Raw genomic sequence first — 23,927 nt, forward strand, 5'->3', positions numbered from 1 at the left:
TATTGGGATAATGTCAAAATTAGGAGGAGGTTGGGTGATTTGGCTGAGCAGCAGTTGCAATATCTCTGTGAGGACGTGGTTCAAAGTGAGGAGAGAGATAAGTGCGTGTGGACTTTAACTACATGTGGTGAATTTACCATTAGATCAATGTACCTGATGATCAAAGCTTTGCAAGTTAGATGTCATTTTAGAAAATTATGGTTTATTAAAGTACCTCTTAAGATTACAGTTATCTTGTGGTTGATGTTTAAGAATAGTATATTATTGACTAAGTTATTACTCAAGTCTCTCACTGGTTGGAACACTAGGCTGGTTTGCACAAGCGTGGGGGCCTAATCAAATTACCTAATCAGATTTGTGAACTATAGTTTGTGAACTACACAATGGAACATTACCTAATCAGATTTGTGAACTTACTGATGATGACAGGAGATTTGTGCACTATAGTTTGTTAATCTGGACATCTTAGTAGCTAATGCATTTAGTTAACCAAAGTTTAGTTCTTGTGTAGTGTAGTTCCCTCCTCAAATTACTTGCAAGCATATTGTAACTATTTTCACTCTGTCCTGAAGGTTTTTGACTACACAATCTGTGGTGACCCACACTCTGTTGGTTCACACTCATTGAGTTCGCTCGTGAAGGTATTATATGTTCACATAGTACATTTATGTTTTTCAGCAGCTAATTGATGGTTTGATACATGATACATTTCATGCACAGGTGCTAGAGCTGCACTTAACTTGCTAAAACCATCCCCTTGTTCTTACTGGTTATATAAATTCATTGATTGTCCTATGTTTTCTATCAGGGTATTGTTCAGGAAGCTTGCTTGAGTTTGTGTCCTTTAATTTGTAAATCTGCAGTTCTAGCCACATTTAGGATAAGTTGTTGTATATACTATCATAAAGTTCAGCAAGAACAGGGCATCAACAGTGCTACTCTAGTATCTAGTTGGGGAGGGACAAATGGACAGGGACAACAAACTATTAGTCTTAGGATTAACACTCCTCATATGAGATGAGAGGATTTTTTTTAAATCGCTTCTTGCAGTTTTGAAAATTCAGTTTATTCAGTTACTAAAAATTCAGTTAGTCACACAAATTTCAGAACTTTTGTTTGCTGTAACATATTGATGTGCTTTGTAAAACTTGTTCATGTACTGAATTACTAATGCCTTGTGATGCTCTGAATTACTTGTGATGCCTCTGAATTACTTGTGATCACATTGAGAAAGAGATGCAAAGATGATGATCAAACATGGACTGCTGTAGAACTGTTCTTCATCTTTACAGTGCTGTTGTATAGAAATATGCTGAATTTTCTGCTCTGATTGTTGCTCAAAGAAATTTAGCAAAAAATGGGGTCCTCAGAGACACCGCTGCTGCTTGAGGCCCTTGAGAGGCCCTTCGTGTCGTGATGATTTTGCAGGTACCCCGAGAGGCCCTTGAGTTTGCCGGAATGTCGATTAACTTCCGTTCCAGCAAATTCAGGTACTCCATATGTCCTATTTTCAGCAAAGGTCATGCTGAAATTTTCCGTGAATTTGAGCATGACTTTGCTAAAAATCGGACATATGAGGTACTTGCTACTAATGCATGGGCCGGGGTATCTTAGTACTTAATTAAGTAGGATCAACTGCCCCTTTATTCTTGCTGTATTAAACCATAGGTGGCAATAAAGCCAAGTGATTAGTGCCAAGTGATTAGGCCCAACCTAGGGTGCCTCGGCATCGATAAACCCTAAATGATGAAAACTTAACTTGGCTACCCCGGATGCCTCGGTGTCGATGAGAACCTAAATGATGTATGCTTAGGCTTTTAGGGTGCCTCGGTGTCGACAAACCCTAAATGATGAAAGCTTAGGCTTTTAGGGTGCCTCGGTGTCCACAAACCCTAAATGATGAGACCATGATCTTGTTCCTTGACAATAACCAACTTTTTGACCAAACTTTTTTCCTATTTAGAGCGAAACATGGCCCACAACGATGAGGCCGGTGGTTCGGGCGGCAAGCAATTCTAGGAGCTGTCCCAGGAGATGGAGGAACAACCTCACCGCTATGAGGACGCCGCGGAAGACACCGATCCTGATTACACAACCCCTAGTGGCGTCGGGGATGACACCACTGATGGTGCCGCCGAGGATGCCACCACTGATGATGGCGGCGCACACACAGATGGCAGCCAACCGAAGAAGCAAAGGAAGGACTGGCGCCCGAATGCACTCCACACCGTCAAGGAGGAATTCACTCAAGTGGACTCCGACGGGAATCCAACGGAGCCCAAACATATAGTCAAGGGGTACTCAGTTCAGCTCGGGTGCATTCTCTGGAGCACCGTCTCGATCAACACCGAGAACCTTAGGCATAAGGACCGAGGGAATTTGCGCAACCTCCTCTTCACGAAGCTGCATGAACGATACAAGTTCCCCACTGAATTTGAAAACACACTCCTCTCAGGGAATAAAGTGAACAGTGCCGCCCTCACGAAGATGAGCACGGCCCTGTCTACTTGGAAAAGCGCAGTGAAGAGAATGATAGATAAAGGTGATAGTTATGAGAAGATCAAGGCGAAATATCCTTTGATGAGTGAAGATGAGTACAAGGAGTTCAAGATCAAGTGCGAGAGCAGTGCAACCTCCGAATCAAGTTAGTGGGGGAAAGAAATGTGGGAGTTGAACTTAGGGGAACACAAACTCGGTCCTGGCGGTTACAAAGTGGCAGAGCCTATATGGGACAAGGAGGACGCGGAGCGTGCCGAGCAAGGCCTACTGCCCCGCTTCGAGAAATACAGCGGTGACAAGCAGACCAGGAACTATGTCAGGGCCCGGTACAAGGAGGACCCAATAACAAAGGAGCTTACCACGGATCCGAAGACCAGGGCGCTTGAGCTTCTTCTGGTAAGGAATACACCCCCGCGTAATTAGCTCCATATGGTTGCACTCTAATTAATCCCCAATATTTCTAAATGGTTCACGTTCCTTTCGCATGACACTGAAAGCAGTAGCGCCGGGTCATCTAAGAGCTCCCCTTTCGACACCCCTTTAAATAGGGCGTTGAACGTAATGAAAAATAAGGATAAGCTCACTAAGCCGACGTCAGCTGGTCGTGTGGCCGGCAAAGGCTTGTCCACAAAATGGGGGTCATACTATACCGCTGGTGTGCGGAAGGAGAAAAAGACCAGCTCGGAAAGCCAGACGCGCGAGGTTGAAGAACTCAAGGCACAAGTGGCGCGGATTCCGGAGCTTGTCCAAGAGCAAGTGCAACAACAACTTGGAACGACGCTCAACGCCATGGTGCCTACGTTGATTCATGGGCTGACGACATGGATTGCGGGCGGCCAACAGGGGCCTCCCCCGGTTCCCAGCTTCACGGCCAGCAACTCGCACAGCGCGCAGGAGGCTCCATTGGTGTCTCCGGCGGCGGCGCCATTGGTGTCTCCGGCGGAGGCGGTATTCGTGTCTCCGGCGCCGGCACGGGCATTGGAGCTTAATGCACCCGGGTGTACGCCGGCTGGCACCTCGCCAGCAAGCGCCCCCTCCGTCAGTTGCACGTCCGCCGTTGGCGGTGCCTCGACATTAGCCGAGCTCGACGGCATCACGGTAACTAAGCCTCTCGGTCGATGACTTCATCTCCTTACCTTTGACTGGGCATCCCTGATGCCCTGTACATGTTTTCACAGGGCACCGCCGACGTTCCTTGCACTCTTCTGCACTTCGTGGGCGCCGAGTTGGTCGATGTCGCCAAGGGCAGAATCGTTCAACCGGGCAACCCCATGTTCCACGGTAATCCGATGCCACCCACAATGTATAGGGTTGAAGTGGTTCGGGTGCTGCCAGGCTGCGACAAGTTGTTACCTCCGATTCAACCCGCTGGGGCCGACGAAGAAGATGAGATGAGCCTCAGCACCTGCGTAAACTGGCCCCTGCTTTGGCCGAAGAGCCAGATTCGTTTGGGGGCGGGGGACACCACCCCATAGACAAGACCGCCAGTCGTGTCGGCGCCAAGCCATGGCAAGAACGCTGCAACGCTACCGGACCTGCCGGACATCCCTATGGCACAGGGTCCGGACAGCCCTATGGCACAGGATCCGGACGGCGACGACAACGACGATGGTACATTTACCAAAGTTGATAAGTACTTTGCCGAACATGGGTACGCTGACGAGTTCTGCGGGCCTCTTTCTCAAGAACCCAACCAAGACGACCGCGATCTAGCTGGTACGGCGGAGAAATCCAATTGCAACAGGCGTCGTCTGGCATTCAGTTCTCAAGACACGCCTCCAGCTCCCGCCTTCACCGAGCCTCAGATAGCTGAGGTGCGAAATATTATCAGCCCCAACACGCTTAAGAAGGCGGTCTGTGAGCAGAACTCGGTCCCATTACAGGAGATCAAGAAGAAGGGACGGAAACGAAAGACTAACAAGGGCGCCGGTGCGAGCCAGCCGGCACCGAGTTCGATCCGTGCTCAGGACGGGCCACCTTCACCTAAGGATATCTCGAGGAGGGTGCATGTGGCGGGTAGGGCGATGCTACCGCCAAATATGCTGAATGCTGCAAACGGTGCTATGCGGAGTCTGCACGACAGTGTTCTTTCTTTGGAGAAGCGGCGTCTCAGAGAGAAGGATGTGGCATACCCGGTTTTCGTGGCCAAGGTGCCAAAGGGAAAGGGCTTTGTGGATGGCAACATCGGGGGTACGATCGTCCTGCGGTTTGATGACATCTTTGCTATGTTTAACCTTCATCCGCTGCACTACACCTTCGTTCGGCTGTTTTCGCTGAGTATGGAGATGCGGATCATTAGAGACAAGACCCCGGACATCGTGATAGTCGACCCCTTCTACATGCGTGCCAAGCACTTGAGCAGCGCTGGGGACCGCCAAGTTGCGAGTTCACAACTCAAAGGCGTCATTCTGGCAAACCCAGATAAGGATAACTTCCTTGTGGCTTACTTTCCCGAGTAAGTCATCCCTTAACCGCCCCGTAACATATGATTTCTTAGATTTCGATCGTTCTTTTTTTTCTAACATTCCGTGTTCTGTGCAGTGACACACATTGCACACTCATCCTCTTAAGCCCGAAATATTCCATGGCCACGTATTTAGACCCGAACCGTAACTCCAAGATAGACTACACAAATGTCAAGAAAGTTCTTGATGATGTTCTCCCCGCCTACGCCAAATCTGGAGGCACCTTCACCAGGGCAGTTCGTAAGTACGGCAAGCACATGTTCTCACACAATACGAAGTTCTGCTGCGTCAAGCAGCCACCTGACGGTCAGAAGGATGCCTACTACGCCCTCCATCACATGCGGGCGATTGTAAGGGACTATCATCAACTTCTGCTACCAGATAATCTCAAAGATTGGGCCGCGAGCTTGTCAGCAGTCCAGGACGTGGACCTCAGACAAGAATTCTTTCGCATCCAGTCGGAGTTTGCGGACATCATCCATCAAGATGTCCTTCATACCTCGGGGCAGTTCTTCCTCAGATATCAACCGTCCAACAGTGAGATAGATGAAATGCTACAAATGCAGGGTGACAACGACCGCGATTCCATGACCATCACGACAGATGGCGGCTTCATCCACGTTCCTGTCCGATGAGTCGAGTCGAAAGTAGTGATGTGTAGTTCTGAAACATTGATTGGCTCATGTTGTAATTATACTTTAATGAATTCGTATGTCTCTTTGGTTTGGACAGTCGTTCAACTTAGATGTAATCGATGCTATTTATTAGTAGGACCATGAATCATGCTATTAATGTCTTGCTTTTCTCTTCCGATCCTTTTGTTGCATACTTACATATTTCTTATGTATTGTCTGTTGTTTGGCTTGTGCATAGAGATGCCGTCGTATGTCGTGTACAAGGGTAAGGTTCCCGGAGTCTACGACGACTGGGAGGAGTGTCAGAGACAGGTTCACCGTTTCAGCGGTAACAGTTACAAAGGGTACACCACTAGGGCGGAGGCCGAATGTAGATACGCCCGCTATCTAGAGGGAGAGAGGAGCGAGCGTTGGACGAACCGGATGAAGACCAGTTTGATCGCGATGATGCTCATCGTGATGACCACAGCTCTCTTCTATGTGATGGTAGTTTAGATGATCGATATCGACTTGTAATGTGAAGGCAAACTCGATACTCGCAGTCTTGAGACTTGTAATGTTTTATCTTTGTTCGGTCTTTTGAATTCGGAGACTAATATGATGAATTGTATTCGGAGACTAATCTTCTATTGTATTCGATGAATCTGATGTTGTTGTGTGCTGCTGTCTATATTCTGTCCAATAATATATTTTTTAACCTGTGCAAAAATCAGAAAAGCAAAAAAAAACCTAATATTCATACTAATGGCACACCACACAAGACACTAATGGCGCACTGTGATCATCACACTAATGGCGCATTAACTGCTGGTGCGCCATTAGAATGCCAAAGCACATGGGTACATATGGCCCCCTGGGAGGCATTCTAATGGCACACTGCAGGCTATACTAATGGCGCACTACGTGGTGCGCCATTAGAACACCAGATACTAATGGCGCACCGGTGGTGCGCCATTAGAATTTAATTCTAATGGCGTGATGCCAGTGGCTCACCGATAGTGCGCCATTAGAAGGCAAATTCGGTGCGCCACTAGCATGCCTTTTCCTAGTAGTGGTGACATGATGTAGAGGGATAAACTCAAGAAATATGATTAAAAATCCCATCTTTTTATCCTCGATGGAAACAATACAATACGTGCCTTGCTGCCCCTACTGTCACTGGGAAAGTACACCGCAAGATTGAAACCAAAGCTAAGCACTTCTCCTATTGCAAGAAAGATCAATCTAGTATGCCAAACTAAACCGATAATTCGAAGAGACTTGCAAAGATATCAAATCATGCATATAAGAATTCAGAGAAGAACCAAATATTATTCATAGATAAACTTGATCATAAATCCATAGTTCATCGGATCTCGGCAAACACACCGCAAAAAGTATTACATCGAATAGATCTCCAAGAACATCGAGGAGAACTTTGTATTGAGAACCAAAGAGAGAGAAGAAGCCATCTAGCTAATAACTATGGACCCAAAGGTCTGTGGTAAACTACTCACACATCATCAGAGAGGCTATGGTGTTGATGTAGAAGCCCTCCGCGATCGATTCCCCCTCCGGCAGATCGTCGAAAAAGGCCCCAGATGGGGTCTCACAGGTACAGAAGGTTGCGGTGGTGGAAAAGTGGTTTCGTGGATCCCCTGATATTTTTAGGGTATAAGAGTATATATAGGCGAAATAAGTACATTGGTGGAGCTCCATGGGGCCCATGAGGGTGGGGGGTACGCCTACCCTCCTGGGCGCGCCCTCCTGCCTCGTCGCCGCCTCGCAGACTTCCATACTTCCACATGGCCAAAGAAGGCTATCCCTACAAAATCATATAGTCTGGCTATGCTCTATCTTCATCACACAAAATATTTAAATCATGCACAACCCCGATGACAAGCCAAGCAATTGTTTCATACTTTCGTATTCTCAAACTTTTTCAACTTTCACGCAATATATGAGCGCGAGCCATGGACATAACACTATAGGTGGAATAGAATGGTGGTTGTGGAGAAGACAAAAAAGGAAGATAGTCTCACATCAACTAGGTGTATCAATGGACTATGGAGATGCACATCAATAGATATCAATGTGAGTGAGTAGGGATTGCCATGCAATGAATGCACTAGAGCTATAAGTGTATGAAAGCTCAACAAAAGTAACTAAGTGGGTGTGCATCCAACTTGCTTGCTCACGAAGACCTAGGGCAATTTGAGGAAGCCATCATTGGAATATACCAGCCAAGTTCTATAATGAAAAATTCCCGCTAGTATATGAAAGTGACAACATAAGAGACTCTCTATCATGAAGATCATGGTGCTACTTTGAAGCACAAGTGTGGAAAAAGGATAGTAACATTGCCCCTCCTCTCTTTTTCTCTCATTTATTTTATTTGGTCCTTCTCCTTTCTTTTTTATGGACTCTTTTTTCATTCGGAGTCTCATACCGACTTTTAGGGGAATCATAGTCTCCATTATCCTTTCCTCACATGGGACAATGCTCTAATAATGAAGATCATCACACTTTTATTTACTTACAACTCTAGAATTACAACTCGACACTTAGAACAAAATATGACTCTATGTAAATGCCTCCGGCGGTGTATCGGGATGTGCAATGAATCAAGAGTGACATGTATGAAAAATTATGAATGGTGGCCATGCCAAAAATACGATGTCAACTACATGATCATGCAAAGCAATATGACTATGATGAAGCATGTCATAATAAACGGAACGGTGGAAAGTTGCATGGCAATATATCTCGGAATGGCTATGGAAATGCCATAATAGGTAGGTATGGTGTCTGTTTTGAGGAAGGTAAATGATGGGTTTATGGTACCGGCGAAAGTTGCGCGGCACAAGAGAGGCTAGCAATGGTGGAAGGGTGAGAGTGCGTATAATCCATGGACTCAACATTAGTCATAAAGAACTCACATACTTATTGCAAAAACTACAAGTCATCAAAACCAAGAACTACGCGCATGCTCCTAGGGGGTAGATTGGTAGGAAAAGACCATCGCTCGTCCCCGACCGCCACTCATAAGGAAGGCAATCAAAGAAACACCTCATGCTTCCAATTTGTCACACAATGGTCACCATACGTGCATGCTACGGGACTTGCAAACCTCAACACAAGTATTTCTCAATTTCACAATTACTCAACTAGCATGACTCTAATATCACCATCTTCATATCTCAAAACAATCATCAAGTATCAAACTTCTCATAGTATTCAATGTATTCTATATGAGAGTTTTTATTATACCCATCTTGAATGCCCATCATATTACGACTAATTTTATAACCAAAGCAAATTACCATGCTTTTCTAAAAGACTCTCAAAATAATATAAGTGAAGCATGAGAGATCAATAATTTCTATAAAATAAAACCACCATCGTGCTCTAAAAAGATATAAGTGAAGCACTAGAGCAAAGTTATCTAGCTCAAAAGATATAAGTGAAGCACATAGAGTATTCTAATAAATTCTGATTCATGTGTGTCTCTCCAAAAAGGTGTGTACATTAAGGATGATTGTGGTAAACTAAAAAGCAAAGAATCAAATCATACAAGACGCTCCAAGCAAAACACATATCATGTGGTGAATAAAAATATAGCCTCAAGTAAAGTTATTGATAGACGAAGATGAAAGAGGGGATGCCTTCCGGGCATCCCCAAGCTTAGGCTTTTGGTTGTCCTTGAATTTTACCTTGGGGTGCCTTGGGAATCCCCAAGATTATTCTCTTGCCACTCCTTATTCCAAAATCTATCAAATCTTTACCCAAAAACTTGAAAACTTCACAACACAACACTTAACAGAAAATCTCATGAGCTCCGTTAGTGTAAGGAAACAAACCACCACTTTAATGTACTATAATTAACTCATTCTTTATTTATATTGGTTTTAAACCTACTATATTACAACTTCTCTATGGTTCATATCCCCCGATACTACCCATAGATTCATCAAAATAAGCAAACAACACACGAAAAACAGAATCTGTCAAAACAGAACAGTCTGTAGCAATCTGGAGGTTTCAGATACTTCTGTAACTCAAAAAATTCTGAAAAATTAGGAAGACCTAAATAATTTGTATATTGATGTACTGCAGTTGGAATTGGTATTTTATCTCTCTCTGGTAAAGAATGAAAATTATTTTCATGAGCACATACTTTCTGTTTTTATCAGCAAGATCAAACAACAATCACCCAAGAAGACCCTAAAGGCTTTACTTGGTACAAACACTAATTAAAACATAAAAACACAATCATAACATAGGATATATAATTATTTATTACTAAACAGGAACAAAAATAAAATTGGGTTGCCTCCCAACAAGCGCTATTGTTTAACGCCCCTAGCTAGGCATAAAAGCAAGAATAGATCTCGGTATTGTCATCTTTGGTATGCAATCGATAATTGGATCTCATAATTGATTCATAAGGTAATTTAATTTTATTTCTAGGAAAGTGTTCCATGCCTTTCCTTAACGGAAATTGAAATCTAATATTTCCTTCTTTCATGTCAATAATTGCACCAATCGTTCTAAGGAAAGGTCTACCAAGAATAATAGGACATGTAGGATTGCAATCTATATCAAGAACGATGAAATCTACAGGAACATAATTCCTGTTTGCAACAATAAGAACATCATTAATCCTTCCCATAGGTTTCTTAATGGTGGAATCCGCAAGGTGCAGATTTAAAGAACAATCATCAAATTCACGGAAACCTAACACATCACACAAAGTTTTTGGAACTATGGAAACACTAGAACCCAAATCACACAAAGCATAGCTTTGGCATTCATAATCTTTAATCTTAATTTTAATAGTAGGTTCCCACTCATCATAAAGTTTTCTAGGAATAGAAACTTCTAGGTCAAGCTTTTCTTCATAGGATTGCACTAAATCTTCAACGATATGTTTAGTAAAAGCTTTATTTTGATTATAAGCATGAGGGGAATTTAACAAGGATTGCAACAAGGAAATACAATCTATCAAAGAGGAATTATCATAATTAAATTCCTTGAAATCCAAAATAGTCGGTTCATTGCTATGTAAAGTTTTGACCTCTTCAATCCCACTTTTATTAATTTTAGCATCAAGATCTAAAAACTCCAAATCATTGGGATGCCTTTTAACTAAAATTGACCCATCTCCAGTCCCATCTTTATCAAGATTCATATTGGAAAACAAAGATTTAATAGGAGACACATCAATCACTTTTAGATCTTCATCATTATTATCCTCTAGATCTTCCGATTTAGCGGCCATCTTATTAACTAAGGTGGCTTGCTTATCCGAAATTTGGCCTACTAAATTTTCAAGATGGGCAAACTGAGATTTCAAACCATAAAATTCCTTAGACATATCATCAAGCTCTTTATTCATGTACTCCATAAAGCCTTTCTGTTCTTTAAGCTCGTTTCTGAAGAATTATTATGCTCAAATTGCAAAGACATAAAGCTTCTAACGTTCTTTTCAATTTCTTCCAACCTTCTAAGGTGAGGATCAATGCTTTTAGGTAGGGCCATCAGGGCAAACAGGCACACAAGAGGCAAGCGGAAAGAGACGAACGAAAAAGGGGCGAATAAAATGGCAAAGGTGAAGTGGCGGAGAGGAAAACGATAGGCAAATGGCAAATAATGTAATGTGAGGGAGAAGAGTTTATGATGGGTACTTGGTATGTCTTGACTTGAGCGTAGATCTCCCCGGCAACGGTGCCAGAAATCCTTCTTGCTACCTCTTGAGCATCCGTTGGTTTTCCCTTGAAGAGGAAAGGGTGATGCAGCAAAGTAGCGTAAGTATTTCCCTCAGTTTTTGAGAACCAATGTATCAATCCAGTAGGAGATAACACGCAAGTCACCTAGTACCTGCACAAACAATCAAGAACCTTGCAACCAACATGATAAAGGGGTTGTCAATCCCTTCACGGTCACTCGCAAAAGTGAGATATGATAAAGATAGTAAGATAAATATTTTTGGTGTTTTTGTTGTATAGTTTGGAAAGTAAAGATTGCAAAATAGTAAACAAGATGCGATGTAAATAAAAAGAGATGCAATATAATAAGAAAGAGACCCGGAGCCATAGGTTTCACTAGTGGCTTCTCTCATGTAAGCATGTATTACGGCGGGTGACCAAAATACTGCCGAGCAATTGATAGAAGAGCGCATAGTTATAAGAATATCTAGGTAATGATTATGAATATAGGCATCACGTCTGTGTTAAGTATACCTAAACGATTCTGCATCTACTACTATTACTCCACACATCGACCGCTATCCAGCATGCATCTAGAGTATTAAGTTCATAAGAACAGAGTAATGCATTAAGCAAGATGACATGATGTAGAGGGATAAACTCAAGCAATATGGTATAAACCCCATCTTTTCATCCTCGATGGCAACAATACAATATGTGCCTTGCTGCCCCTACTGTCACTGGGAAAGGACACCGCAAGATTGAAACCAAAGCTAAGCACTTCTCCCATTGTAATAAAGATCAATCTAGTAGGCCAAACTAAACCGATAATTCGAAGAGACTTGCAAAGATATCAAATCATGCATATAATAATTCAGAGAAGAACTAAATATTATTCATAGATAAACTTGATCATAAATCCACAATTCATTGGATCTCGGCAAACACGCCGCAAAAAGTATTACATCGAATAGATCTCCAAGAATATCGAGGAGAACTTTGTATTGAGAACCAAAGAGAGAGAAGAAGACATCTAGCTAATAACTATGGACCCAAAGGTCTGTGGTAAACTACTCACACATCATCAGAGAGGCTATGGTGTTGATGTAGAAGCCCTCCGTGATCGATTCCCCTCCGATAGATCACCGTAAAAGGCCCCAGATGGGATGTCACGGGTACAGAAGGTTGCGGCAGTGGAAAAGTTGTTTCGTGGCTCCCCCTGATGTTTTTAGGGTATAAGAGTATATATAGGTGAAAGAAGTATGTCGGTGGAGCTCCATGGAGCCCACGAGGGTGGGGGCGTGCCCTTCTGCCTCGTGGCCGCCTCGCAGACTTCCAAACTTCCACTCCAAGTCTCCTGGATTGCGTTTGTTCCAAGAAAGATCCACGCGAAGGTTTCGTTCCGTTTGGATTCCGTTTGATATTCCTTTTCTGTGAAATACTAAAATAGGAAAAAAAAAGCAGAAACTAGCACTGGGCCTCCGGTTAATAGGTTAGTCCCAAAAATAATATAAAAGAGCATATTAAAGCCCATTAAGCATCCAAAACAGATAATATAATAGCATGGAACAATCAAAAATTATAGATACATTGGAGACGTATGAGGTTCCTATTCTTCACAGGTGGTGTCACGATGACATTCACCTGAAGACTTTCAATGCACCTTTTGGGAACCCAGATTTTCTTCATTGGGGGACCATTCCTACAGTTAGTTCCAACATATCTAGCAAATACTTCATCATTCTGATTTGTGAACAGATTATAGTTGGAGTCAGATGACTCATCAGAAGAATATGCAGATTCACATGTAAATCCAGATAAAGTGGATGAATCTACGGGAGGTCCTTTCGCAGCAACCCATGAGGTTTTGGGATACTTCTTAGGTTTCCAGTAGGTCCCATCAGCAATGAGTTTGCTCTCAAAGGCAATACCCTCTTTCCCAGGGTTCCTGTTGAGGACCTGCTTTTTAAGCACATCACAAAGAGCCTGATGCCCTTTGAGGCTATTGTACATGCCTGTCACATACAATTCCTTCAACCCTGCATTGTCAGTGATACTAGTGGTATCCTCAGATGAGGAATTTGTGATAACAGAGACGGTTGACGATTTTGCAGCAATAGAAGCATTTGAACTTTCAGCTGAAGAATTAGCAGATTCTCGTTCTATGCATTTCAAACATGGTGGAATGAATTCCACCTGAGCGGAACTGATCTATTGAGCAAGAAATGGATCATGTTCCTTCTGAAGATCTTCATAACTCACCCTTCGCTGCCCAAGATCTTGCTTTCTTTGAAAAAATTCATACGAAAGTTTCTCATGATCAGCTAAGAGAGTGTTATGATGACTCTGAAGATTTTCAAACTTAGTATGAAGTCTCTGAAGATTTTTAGTCAAAGTTTGAGTTCAATCCATTTCTTCACCCAACATATCATCGCTTTCATCTAGCATGTTTTGGACCTTTTCCAAAGCTTTTTGTTGTTTAGTTGCAAGAGAAGAAAGCTTGGTATAGCTGGGTCCAAATTCATCATCACTAGACTCAGATAAGTTACATTCGGTTACCTTGGCACCTTTTGCCATGAGGCATTGTGCAGAGGATGATGGTTCAAGATCGAAAGCCATCGTTTTGAGCGATTCCTTGAAATCCTCAAACCAGGGATCATGACGAGTTCGATGACCTTCATAGACGTTAGAGAGTCGGTCCCAAATAAGCTTCGCATGGTAGAAATGCATAATGTTCCTAAATTGATTTCGGGATAAGTAGGAGCAGAAGATATACTTCACCATGATGTCAAGTCGAGTGTACTTGCGAATATCATCAACCTCCTCCATCTTGCAAAGATCGGTAACACCAATCTCAATGACGGTCCAGAGCTCGCTGTTCATCGCCATGAGGCGCTTCTTCATCATGGCCTTCCACTTGGGATAATCATGACCGTCAAAGATGGAGCATGTCATTTTCTTCATTCTTGCGGTCGACATAACTAAAACTCCAGGTGGTTAGACCAAAATCACACAGAACAAGGGAGTACCTTGCTCCGATACCAATTGGAAGTGCGTTATATCGACTAGAGGGGGTGAATAGGCGGTTTTTACAAATTTGTGACTGAGGAAATTCAAGGTGAGGAATTTCCTAAGTCGTGAACGACTAGCAGTGGAATAAGTACTCATATGCAAGCGTAACAGAGCAGTAGCACAGTCATCATGATGGAATGAAAACAAACATAGAGTACAAGTAGCGTGAACACAGGATTAGCAGGCTGAAGAAAAAGTGACTAAAGAATTAGGATTAAGGAAATTGAGAAAGTCTTCAGTCAAAGTCTTCAAACAGTAACGATCAAGTACTTATACACAAGAATGAGTGTCGTGGAATTGTCACGGCAGATGTCCTAGTGTGAGGACTTAGTCGTGGAGCCATCGCAACGAGGTTATCTTAAAGGGGTTAATCAGGACAAGGGACACGAGGAATTTATACTGGTTCGGCCCCTTGCGGTGAAGGTAAAAGCCTAATCCAGTTGGAGGTGGTATTGCTAGGGTTTCGATGAGCAGGGAGCGAATACGCTTAACCCGGCTCTTAAGCATGGCGGTTTATATCCATGGGATTTAAGCCGCCTTCGGATTTGGACCCTCTACTAAGCCTATCTATGAACCGCCATTGTTAATATGCTCTTGGTCTTCATTGAGATGAACTGCCATAGGGATGACCTGGCCCCTCCTGGGTGGGTCATACCTGATAGTCATATCCCCAACATTAGGCCCCAGGTTGATTTGAACTTGTTCATGTCAATCTTCAAGACTTAGAAAAATTCTTCCTCCTCTTACTATGAAATATTGTAACCCACCATGATGTCGTCTCCAAAAATCGTGATAACCTGCCATGACGTCACCTGCGATTAATGCTACACAGAATCCAAATCTTAATAAATCTCTTTCTTTACTGACCCTTCGAAAATCGAGGCACACGTGCCGTCACACATCCACTTTAATATTTCCTCGATTCCCGCACCTGCCATTTGTACTTCCAAGCCTATAAATAAGACCATGGAATCACCTTTCATTCTTCTCCTTCTCCTTCTCAATTTCTTCCTCCTCGCGACGCACCAATCCGCACGAGCCCCGCCGCCATCGACCTTCGTCACCGACCTCAACTCCGGCCGCTGCATCACCTTGAACGGACCAGAAAACCGCGGCGCCACTCCGCTGTCCTATCAGCATTAGTAAGCCCTCCTTCCTTTCACCATAGATCTATCATTAGGATTCATCGGTGTTCGTCGCCGCCCTTCTTTTTTCTTGTTTATATCCATGGATTAGATCCAAAATGAACATAAATCTTGCGCGGTAGTAGTTTAGCACCTGTTTTTGATACTAGAATATATCCTCATCGCGACAGATCTCCTCTAGGGAACCTCTGCTTTTCCACTATCGCCTCTATAGGTTTCGAATTTATTCCCTTTTCTGAGCAGCGGTAGATTGCTACCTCTTGAGCACTGCGTTGGTTTTCCCTTGAAGAGGAAAGGGTGAAGCAGCAGAGAAGCGTAAGTATTTCCCTTAGTTTTTGAGAACCAAGGTATCAATCCAGTAGGAGGCCACGCACGAGTCCCTCGCACCTACACAAACAAATAAACTCCTCGCAACCAATGAGATAAAGGGGTTGTCAATCACTTCACGGTCACCTACGAGAGTGAGATCTGATAGATATGATAAGATAATATTTTTGGTATTTTTATGATAAAGAGAAATAACGATGCAAGTAAAATAAATGGCAAAGGAAATAACTAAGTATTGGAAGATTAATATGATGGAAAATAGGCCCGGGGGCCATAGGTTTCACTAGAGGCTTCTCTCGAGAGCATAAGTATTACGGCGGGTGAACAAATTATTGTTGAGCAATTGACAGAATTGAGCATACTTATGAGAATATATAGGTATGACCATGTATATAGGCATCACGTCCGAGACAAGTAGACCGACTCCTGCCTGCATCTACTACTATTACTCCACACATCAACCGCTATCCAGCATGCATCTAGAGTATTAAGTTCAAGAGAACAGAGTAACGCTTTAAGCAAGATGACATGATGTAGAGGGACAAACTCATGCAATATGATATAAACCCCATCTTGTTATCCTCGATGGCAACAATACAATACGTGCCTTGCTGCCCCTACTGTCACTGGGAAAGGACACCGCAAGATTGAACCCAAAGCTAACCACTTCTCCCATTGCAAGAAAGATCAATCTAGTAGGCCAAACCAAACTGATAATTCAAAGAGACTTGCAAAGATAACCAATCATACATATAAAAGAATTCAGAGAAGATTCAAAAATTGTTCATAGATAAACTTGATCATAAACCCACAATTCATCGGTCTCAACAAACACACCACAAAAGAAGATTACATCGAATAGATCTCCACAAGAGAGGGGGAGAACTTTGTATTGAGATCCAAAAAGAGAGAAGAAGCCATCTAGCTAATAACTATGGACCCGAAGGTCTGAAGTAAACTACTCACACTTCATCGGAGGGGCTATGGTGTTGATATAGAAGCCCTCCATGATCGATGACCCCTCCGGTGGAGCTCCAGAAAAGGCCCCAAGACGGGATCTCGTGGATACAGGAAGTTACAGCGGTGGAGTTAGGGTTTTGGCTCCGTATCTGGTAGTTTGGGGGTACGTAGGTATATATAGGAGGAAGGAGTACATCGGTGGAGCAACATGGGCCCCATAAGGGTGGAGGGCGCGCCTAGGGGTAGGCGCGCCCCCCTACGTCATGGCTTCCTGGTTGATTGCTTGACGTAGGGTCCAAGTGCTCTGGATCATGTTTGTTCCGAAAATCACGTTCCCGAAGGTTTCATTCCGTTTGGAATCCGTTTGATATTCCTTTTCTGTGAAACTATGAAATAGGAAAAAAAACCCAGCAATTCTGGGCTGGGCCTCCGGTTAATAGGTTAGTCCCAATAATAATATAAAAGTGTATAATAAAGCCCAATAATGTCCAAAATAGGATATAATATAGCATGGAACAATCAAAAATTATAGATACGTTGGAGATGTATCAAGCATCCCCAAGCTTAATTCCTGCTTGTCCTCGAGTAGGTAAATGATAAAAACAGAATTTTTGATGTGGAATTCTACTTGGCATAATTTCAATGTAATTCTCTTGATTGTGGTATGAATTTTCAGATCCGAAAGATTCAAGACAAAAGTTCAATATTGACATAGAAATAATAATACTTCGAGCATACTAACTAAGCAATTATGTCTCTTCAAAATAACATAGCCAAAGAAAGTTATCCCTACAAAATCATATAGTCTGGCTATGCTCCATCTTCACCACACAAATTATTTAAATCATGCACAACCCCGATGACAAGCCAAGCAATTGTTTCATAATTTTGGTGTTCTCAAACTTTTTCAATCTTCACGAAATACATGAGCGTGAGCCAGGGACATAGCACTATATGTGGAAAAGAATGGTAGTTGTGGAGAAGACAAAAAGGGAGAAGATAGTCTCACATCAACTAGGCATATCAACAGGCTATGGAGATGCCCATTAATAGATATCAATGTGAGTGAGTAGGGATTGACATGCAACGGATGCACTAGAGCTATAAGTATATGAAAGCTCAACAAAAAGAACTAAGTGGGTGTGCATCCAACTTGCTTGCTCACGAAGACCTAGGGCATTTTGAGGAAGCCCATCGTTGGAATATACAAGCCAAGTTCTATAATGAAAAATTCCCACTAGTATATGAAAGTGATAGCATAGGAGACTCTCTATCATGAAGATCATGGTGCTACTTTGAAGCACAAGTGTGGAGAAAAAGGATAGTAGTATTGCCCCTTTTTATTTATTTATTTATTCTTTTTTGGCCTTCTTTTTTTATTTGGACTTTCTCCTTTTTTATTGGGACAATACTCTATGAATGATGATCATCACACTTCTATTTATTTACAACTCAATGATTACAACTCGATACTAGAACAAAGTATGACTCTATATGAATGCCTACGGCGGTATACCGGGATAGCAATGATGCATGAGTGACTTATATGAAAGAATTATGAACGGTGGCTTTGCCACAACTAAAATGTCAACTACATGATCATGCAAAGAAATATGACAATGATGGAGCGTGTCATAGTAAACAGAACGGTGGAAAGTTGCATGGCAATATATCTCGGAATGGCTATGGAAATGCCATGATAGGTAGGTATGGTGGCTATTTTGAGGAAGGTATATGGTGGGTGTATGATACCGGCGAAAGGTGCGCGGTATTAGAGAGGCTAGCAATGGTGGAAGGGTGAGAGTGCGTATAATCCATGGACTCAACATTAGTCATAAAGAACTCACATACTTATTGCAAAAATCTATTAGTTATCGAAGCAAAGTACTACGCGCATGCTCCTAGGGGGCTAGATTGGTAGGAAAAGACCATCGCTCGTCCCCGACCGCCACACATAAGGAGGACAATCAATAAATACATCATGCTCCGACTTCTTAACATAACGGTTCACCATACGTGCATGCTACGGGAATCACAAACTTCAACACAAGCATTTCTCAAATTCACAACTACTCAACTAGCACGACTCTAATATTACCATCTCCATATCTCAAAACAATTATCAAGTTTCAAACTTCTCATAGTATTCAACACACTCATAAGAATTTTTTTATTAATCTTGAATGCCTAAAATAATTAAAGCAAATTACCATGCTGTTTTGTAGGACTCTCAAAATAATCTAAGTGAAGCATGAGAGAACAAAAGTTTCTAAAAAACAAATCCACCATCGTGCTCTAAAAGATATAAGTGAAGCACTAGAGCAAAAACTATATAACTCAAAGGATATAAGTGAAGCACATAGAGTATTCTAACAATTTCCGAATCATGAGTCTCTCTCAAAAAGTTGTGTGCAGCAAGGATGATTGTGGAAACCTAACAAATAAATACTCAAATAATACAAGACGCTCCAAGCAAAACACATATCATGTGGTAAATAAAAATATAGCTCCAAGTAAAGTTACCGATAGAAGTAGACGAAAGAGGGGATGCCTTCCGGGGCATCCCCAAGCTTTGGCTTTTATTGTCCTTAGATTATCTTGGGGTGCCATGGGCATCCCCAATCTTAGGCTCTTTCCACTCCTTGTTCCATAATCCATCAAATCTTTACCCAAAACTTGAAAACTTCACAACACAAAACTTAAAGTAGAAGCTCGTGAGCTCCGTTAGTGAAAGAAAACAAAACACCACTTCAAGGTACTGTAATGAACTCATTATTTATTTATATTGGTGTTAAACCTACTGTATTCCAACTTTTCTATGATTTATAAACTATTTTACTAGCCATAGATTCATCAAAATAAGCAAACAACACACGGAAAACAGAATCTGTCAAAAACAGAACAGTATGTAGTAATCTGTAGCTAACGCAAGATCTGGAACCCCAAAAATTCTAAAATAAATTGATGGACGTGAGGAATTTATCTATTAATCATCTAAAAAAATAATTAACTAAATAGCACTTTCCAAATAAAAATGGCAGCAGTTCTCGTGAGCGCTAAAGTTTCTGTTTTTACAGCAAGATTAAAAAGACTTTCCCCAAGTCTTCCCAACGGTTCTACTTGGCACAAACACTTATTAAACAAAAAAACACAACAAAAACAGAGGCTAGATAAATTATTTATTACTAAACAGGATCAAAAAGCAAGGAATAAAAATAAAATTGGGTTGCCTCCCAACAAGCGCTATCGTTTAACGCCCCTAGCTAGGCATCAAAGCAAGGATAGATCTAGGTATCTTAGTTGGTAATTCTTTAATGAGACATCTATCACCCTTAGGAGTTTCTTTATTTTTATTAATTATCAAACTTCTAGGCACAAAATCAAAAAAAAATCATTAGTAGCAAACGGTTCCTTAATGATAGCAAAAAGATTGGGATGGATACTTATAGATTTGAGATCCGTAGTTTCCTTGCTAGAGGATTCACCCTTATTTTTAGGAACATACATAAGCTTGGAAATTTTAGTTGGAGGACTAGGAGTATTCTTTACGTAAGAAAAGGCGGTTCCTAAGTTGGTAATGATACCCTCAAGTTTACCGATTCTAGTGGAATCCCGATTTGTTCTTTCATTAACTGTCGATTCCTTCTCCTTAATATTTTCTAAAGTGACTCCTACTTTAGATCCATATTGAGTAATTTGGTTGTGGATCTTTTTATCCAGATTTTCAATTAACTCTACAGTAGCAACTTTATTTTCAGTAATTTCAAGTTTTTGCATTACATGCTCCAAAGTTAACATAGTTCCATTAACTAAAAGAGGGGGTGAGCCAAACAAATCTGTCATAGCATTATAAGAATCAAAAGTGTGGCTACCCAGGAAATTCCCTCCGGTAATGGTATCAAGGACATATCTGTGCCAAGGCATAATGCCTGCATAAAAATTGAGGATAATAATAGAAGTAGATTGCTTCCTGGTAGATCTATTTTGAGCATTGCAAAGTCTATACCAAGCGTCTTTTAGATTTTTCTCCCTCCCTTTGCTTAAAATTAAGAACTTCATTTTTAGGAGACAACGGAGAAGATAGAGAACTAGCCATAACGATAAGCAAGCAATCCGACACACAAGCAAACGAGAAATGGGCAAAAAGAGGCGAATAGAGAAAGAGAGGGAGGATGGAGAGAGAGAGGGCGAATAAAACAGCAAGGGTGAAGTGGGGGAGAGGAAAACGAGAGGCAAATGGCAAATAATGTAATGCGGGAGATAAGGGTTTGTGATGGTTACTTGGTATGTTGACTTTTGCGTAGACTCCCTGGCAACGGCGCCAGAAATCCTTCTTGCTACCTCTTGAGCACTGCGTTGGTTTTCCCTTGAAGAGGAAAGGGTGATGCAGCAGAGCAGCATAAGTATTTCCCTCAGTTTTGGAGAACTAAGGTATCAATCCAGTAGGAGGCCACGCACGAGTCCCTCGCACCTACACAAACAAATAAACTCCTCACAACCAACGCGATAAAGGGGTTGTCAATCCCTTCACGGTCACCTACGAGAGTGAGATATGATAGATATGAGAAGATAATATTTTTGGTATTTTTATGATAAAGAGAAATAAAGATGCAAGTAAAATAAATGGAAAAGGAAATAACTAAGTATTGGAAGACTAATATGATGGAAAATAGACCCGGGGGCCATAGGTTTCACTAGAGGCTTCTCTCAAGAGCATAAGTATTACGGTGGGTGAACAAATTATTGTTGAGCAATTGACAGAATTGAGCATAGTTATGAGAATATCTAGGTATGATCATGTATATAGGCATCACGTCCGAGACAAGTAGACCGACTCCTGCCTGCATCTACTACTATTACTCCACACATCGACCGCTATCCAACATGCATCTAGAGTATTAAGTTCAAGAGAACAGAGTAACGCTTTAAGCAAGATGACATGATGTAGAGGGATAAACTCATTCAATATGATATAAACCCCATCTTGTTATCCTCGATGGCAACAATACAATACGTGCCTTGCTGCCCCTACTGTCACTGGGAAAGGACACCGCAAGATTGAACCCAAAGCTAACCACTTCTCCCATTGCAAGAAAGATCAATCTAGTAGGCCAAACCAAACTGATAATTCGAAGAGACTTGCAAAGATAACCAATCATACATAAAAGAGTTCAAAGAAGATTCAAATATTGTTCATAGATAAACTTGATCATAAACCCACAATTCATCGGTCTCAACAAACACACCGCAAAAGATGATTACATCGAATAGATCTCCACAAGAGAGGGGGAGAACTTTGTATTGAGATCCAAAAAGAGAGAGGAAGCTGTCTAGAACTATGGACCCGAAGGTCTGAAGTAAACTACTCACACTTCATCGGAGGGGCTATGGTGTTGATGTAGAAGCCCTCCGGGATCGATGCCCCCTCCGGCGGAGCTCCGGAAAAGGCCCCAAGATGGGATCTCGTGGATACAGAAAGTTACGGCGGTGGAATTAGGGTTTTGGCTCCGTATCTGGTAGTTTGGGGGTCCGTAGGTATATATAGGAGGAAGGAGTATGTCGGTGGAGCAACATGGGCCCCACGAGGGTGGAGGGCGTGCCTGGGAGGGTAGGCGCGCCTCCCTACCTCGTGCCTTCCTGGTTGATTTCTTGACGTAGGGTCCAAGTCCTCTGGATCATGTTCGGTCCGAAAATCACGTTCCCGAAGGTTTCATTCCGTTTGGACTCCTTTGATATTCTTTTTCTGCGAAACTCTGAAATAGGCAAAAAACAACAATTCTGGGTTGGGCCTCCGGTTAATAGGTTAGTCCCAAAAATAATATAAAAGTGTATAATAAAGCCCAATAATGTCCAAAACAGGATATAATATAGCATGGAACAATCAAAAATTATAGATACGTTGGAGATGTATCATAGATCCGAATTTATAGCTTCAACATGTGGAACCTGTTTGTCCTAACACTTAGTAGATCTTGAATATCTTAGTCATGGCGGCTTATTCTGCCGGCTTATCGTTACTTCATATATAATTAGGCCTCGCTTAAGCCACCATTCTGAACATGGACTGCAATTGTTAACTTGTAATCCCACCAACTAACTTGAGCCGGCAAATTATTTCCTTTCTTTAGGTTGTCCTTTCACCATGCCGCCAAAGACAATTACGACTTGTAATAGGGTTCCCTCCATCGTCACTAAGAGCACTTTGAAGGATTTTGTCACCGTTGGATATTTGCCAGAGAAAAGTGTCATGCATTACCGTGCTCCTGACCCGGGCGAAGAGAGACCTCAGCCAAAGGACGGTGAAGTTATTGTCTTCACTGATCATATGAACCGGGGCTTCTCGCCGCTCGGCTCTAAATTCTTTAGGTATGTCCTGCACTTCTTCAAACTCCATTCGCAAGACATTGGACCCAACTCCATATTAAACATCTATAACTTTCAAGTTTTCTGTGAGGTATACCTTCAAGAAGAGCATAGTGTTGAGATTTTCAGGGAATACTTCTACCTGAACCGGCAAAATGAGTTCACAAACAGGCCCAACATGGAACTTGGTGGAATTTCAATTCAACGCAGAAGAGATGCCATTTTCCCTCAAGCAGCTCTACCAAGTCACCCCAAGGACCGGAACCAAATATGGTTCTACTGCAAAGATATCTCACCGTCTGATGAAAATCCATTGTCGGGTTATCATGCTGAACGTCTCGACTCAAGTTATCAACTCCCTGATAAACCTACCGCCGCCGAACGCAAGAAACTCATTCCTACAATCAAAAAAGTCCAAGCCTTGCTAGGAAACGGTCTAACTGGAGTCGATTTAATCCGCTGCTGGGTCGCATGGCGGATTATACCCTTAAACCGCCGACCCGGCTTAATGTGTACTTATACTGGAGGAACACATGATCCCTTACGCCATAGCTCTCTGCGTCTGACTGAAGAGGGCATCACTGAAATGGCAACAACGCTTGTAAATAGCAAATTTGAAGACTGCAGCAAAGTGGGCTTGAATCCTTTCTACCAGCTTAACCCGCCGCCAGATGTAAGTCTCTTGATTTCTTTTACCTTACTTCATCACCCAAACATTGCGTGAACTCAAATATATTATTCTTCCGCGGGCTAAATCTGACTTCTAGAAGGCAA

This window comes from Triticum urartu, chromosome 4A (assembly GCF_056163025.1).
Source record: "Triticum urartu cultivar PI428250 chromosome 4A, HENAU_Tu73, whole genome shotgun sequence".
NCBI classification, from domain to species: domain Eukaryota; kingdom Viridiplantae; phylum Streptophyta; class Magnoliopsida; order Poales; family Poaceae; genus Triticum; species Triticum urartu.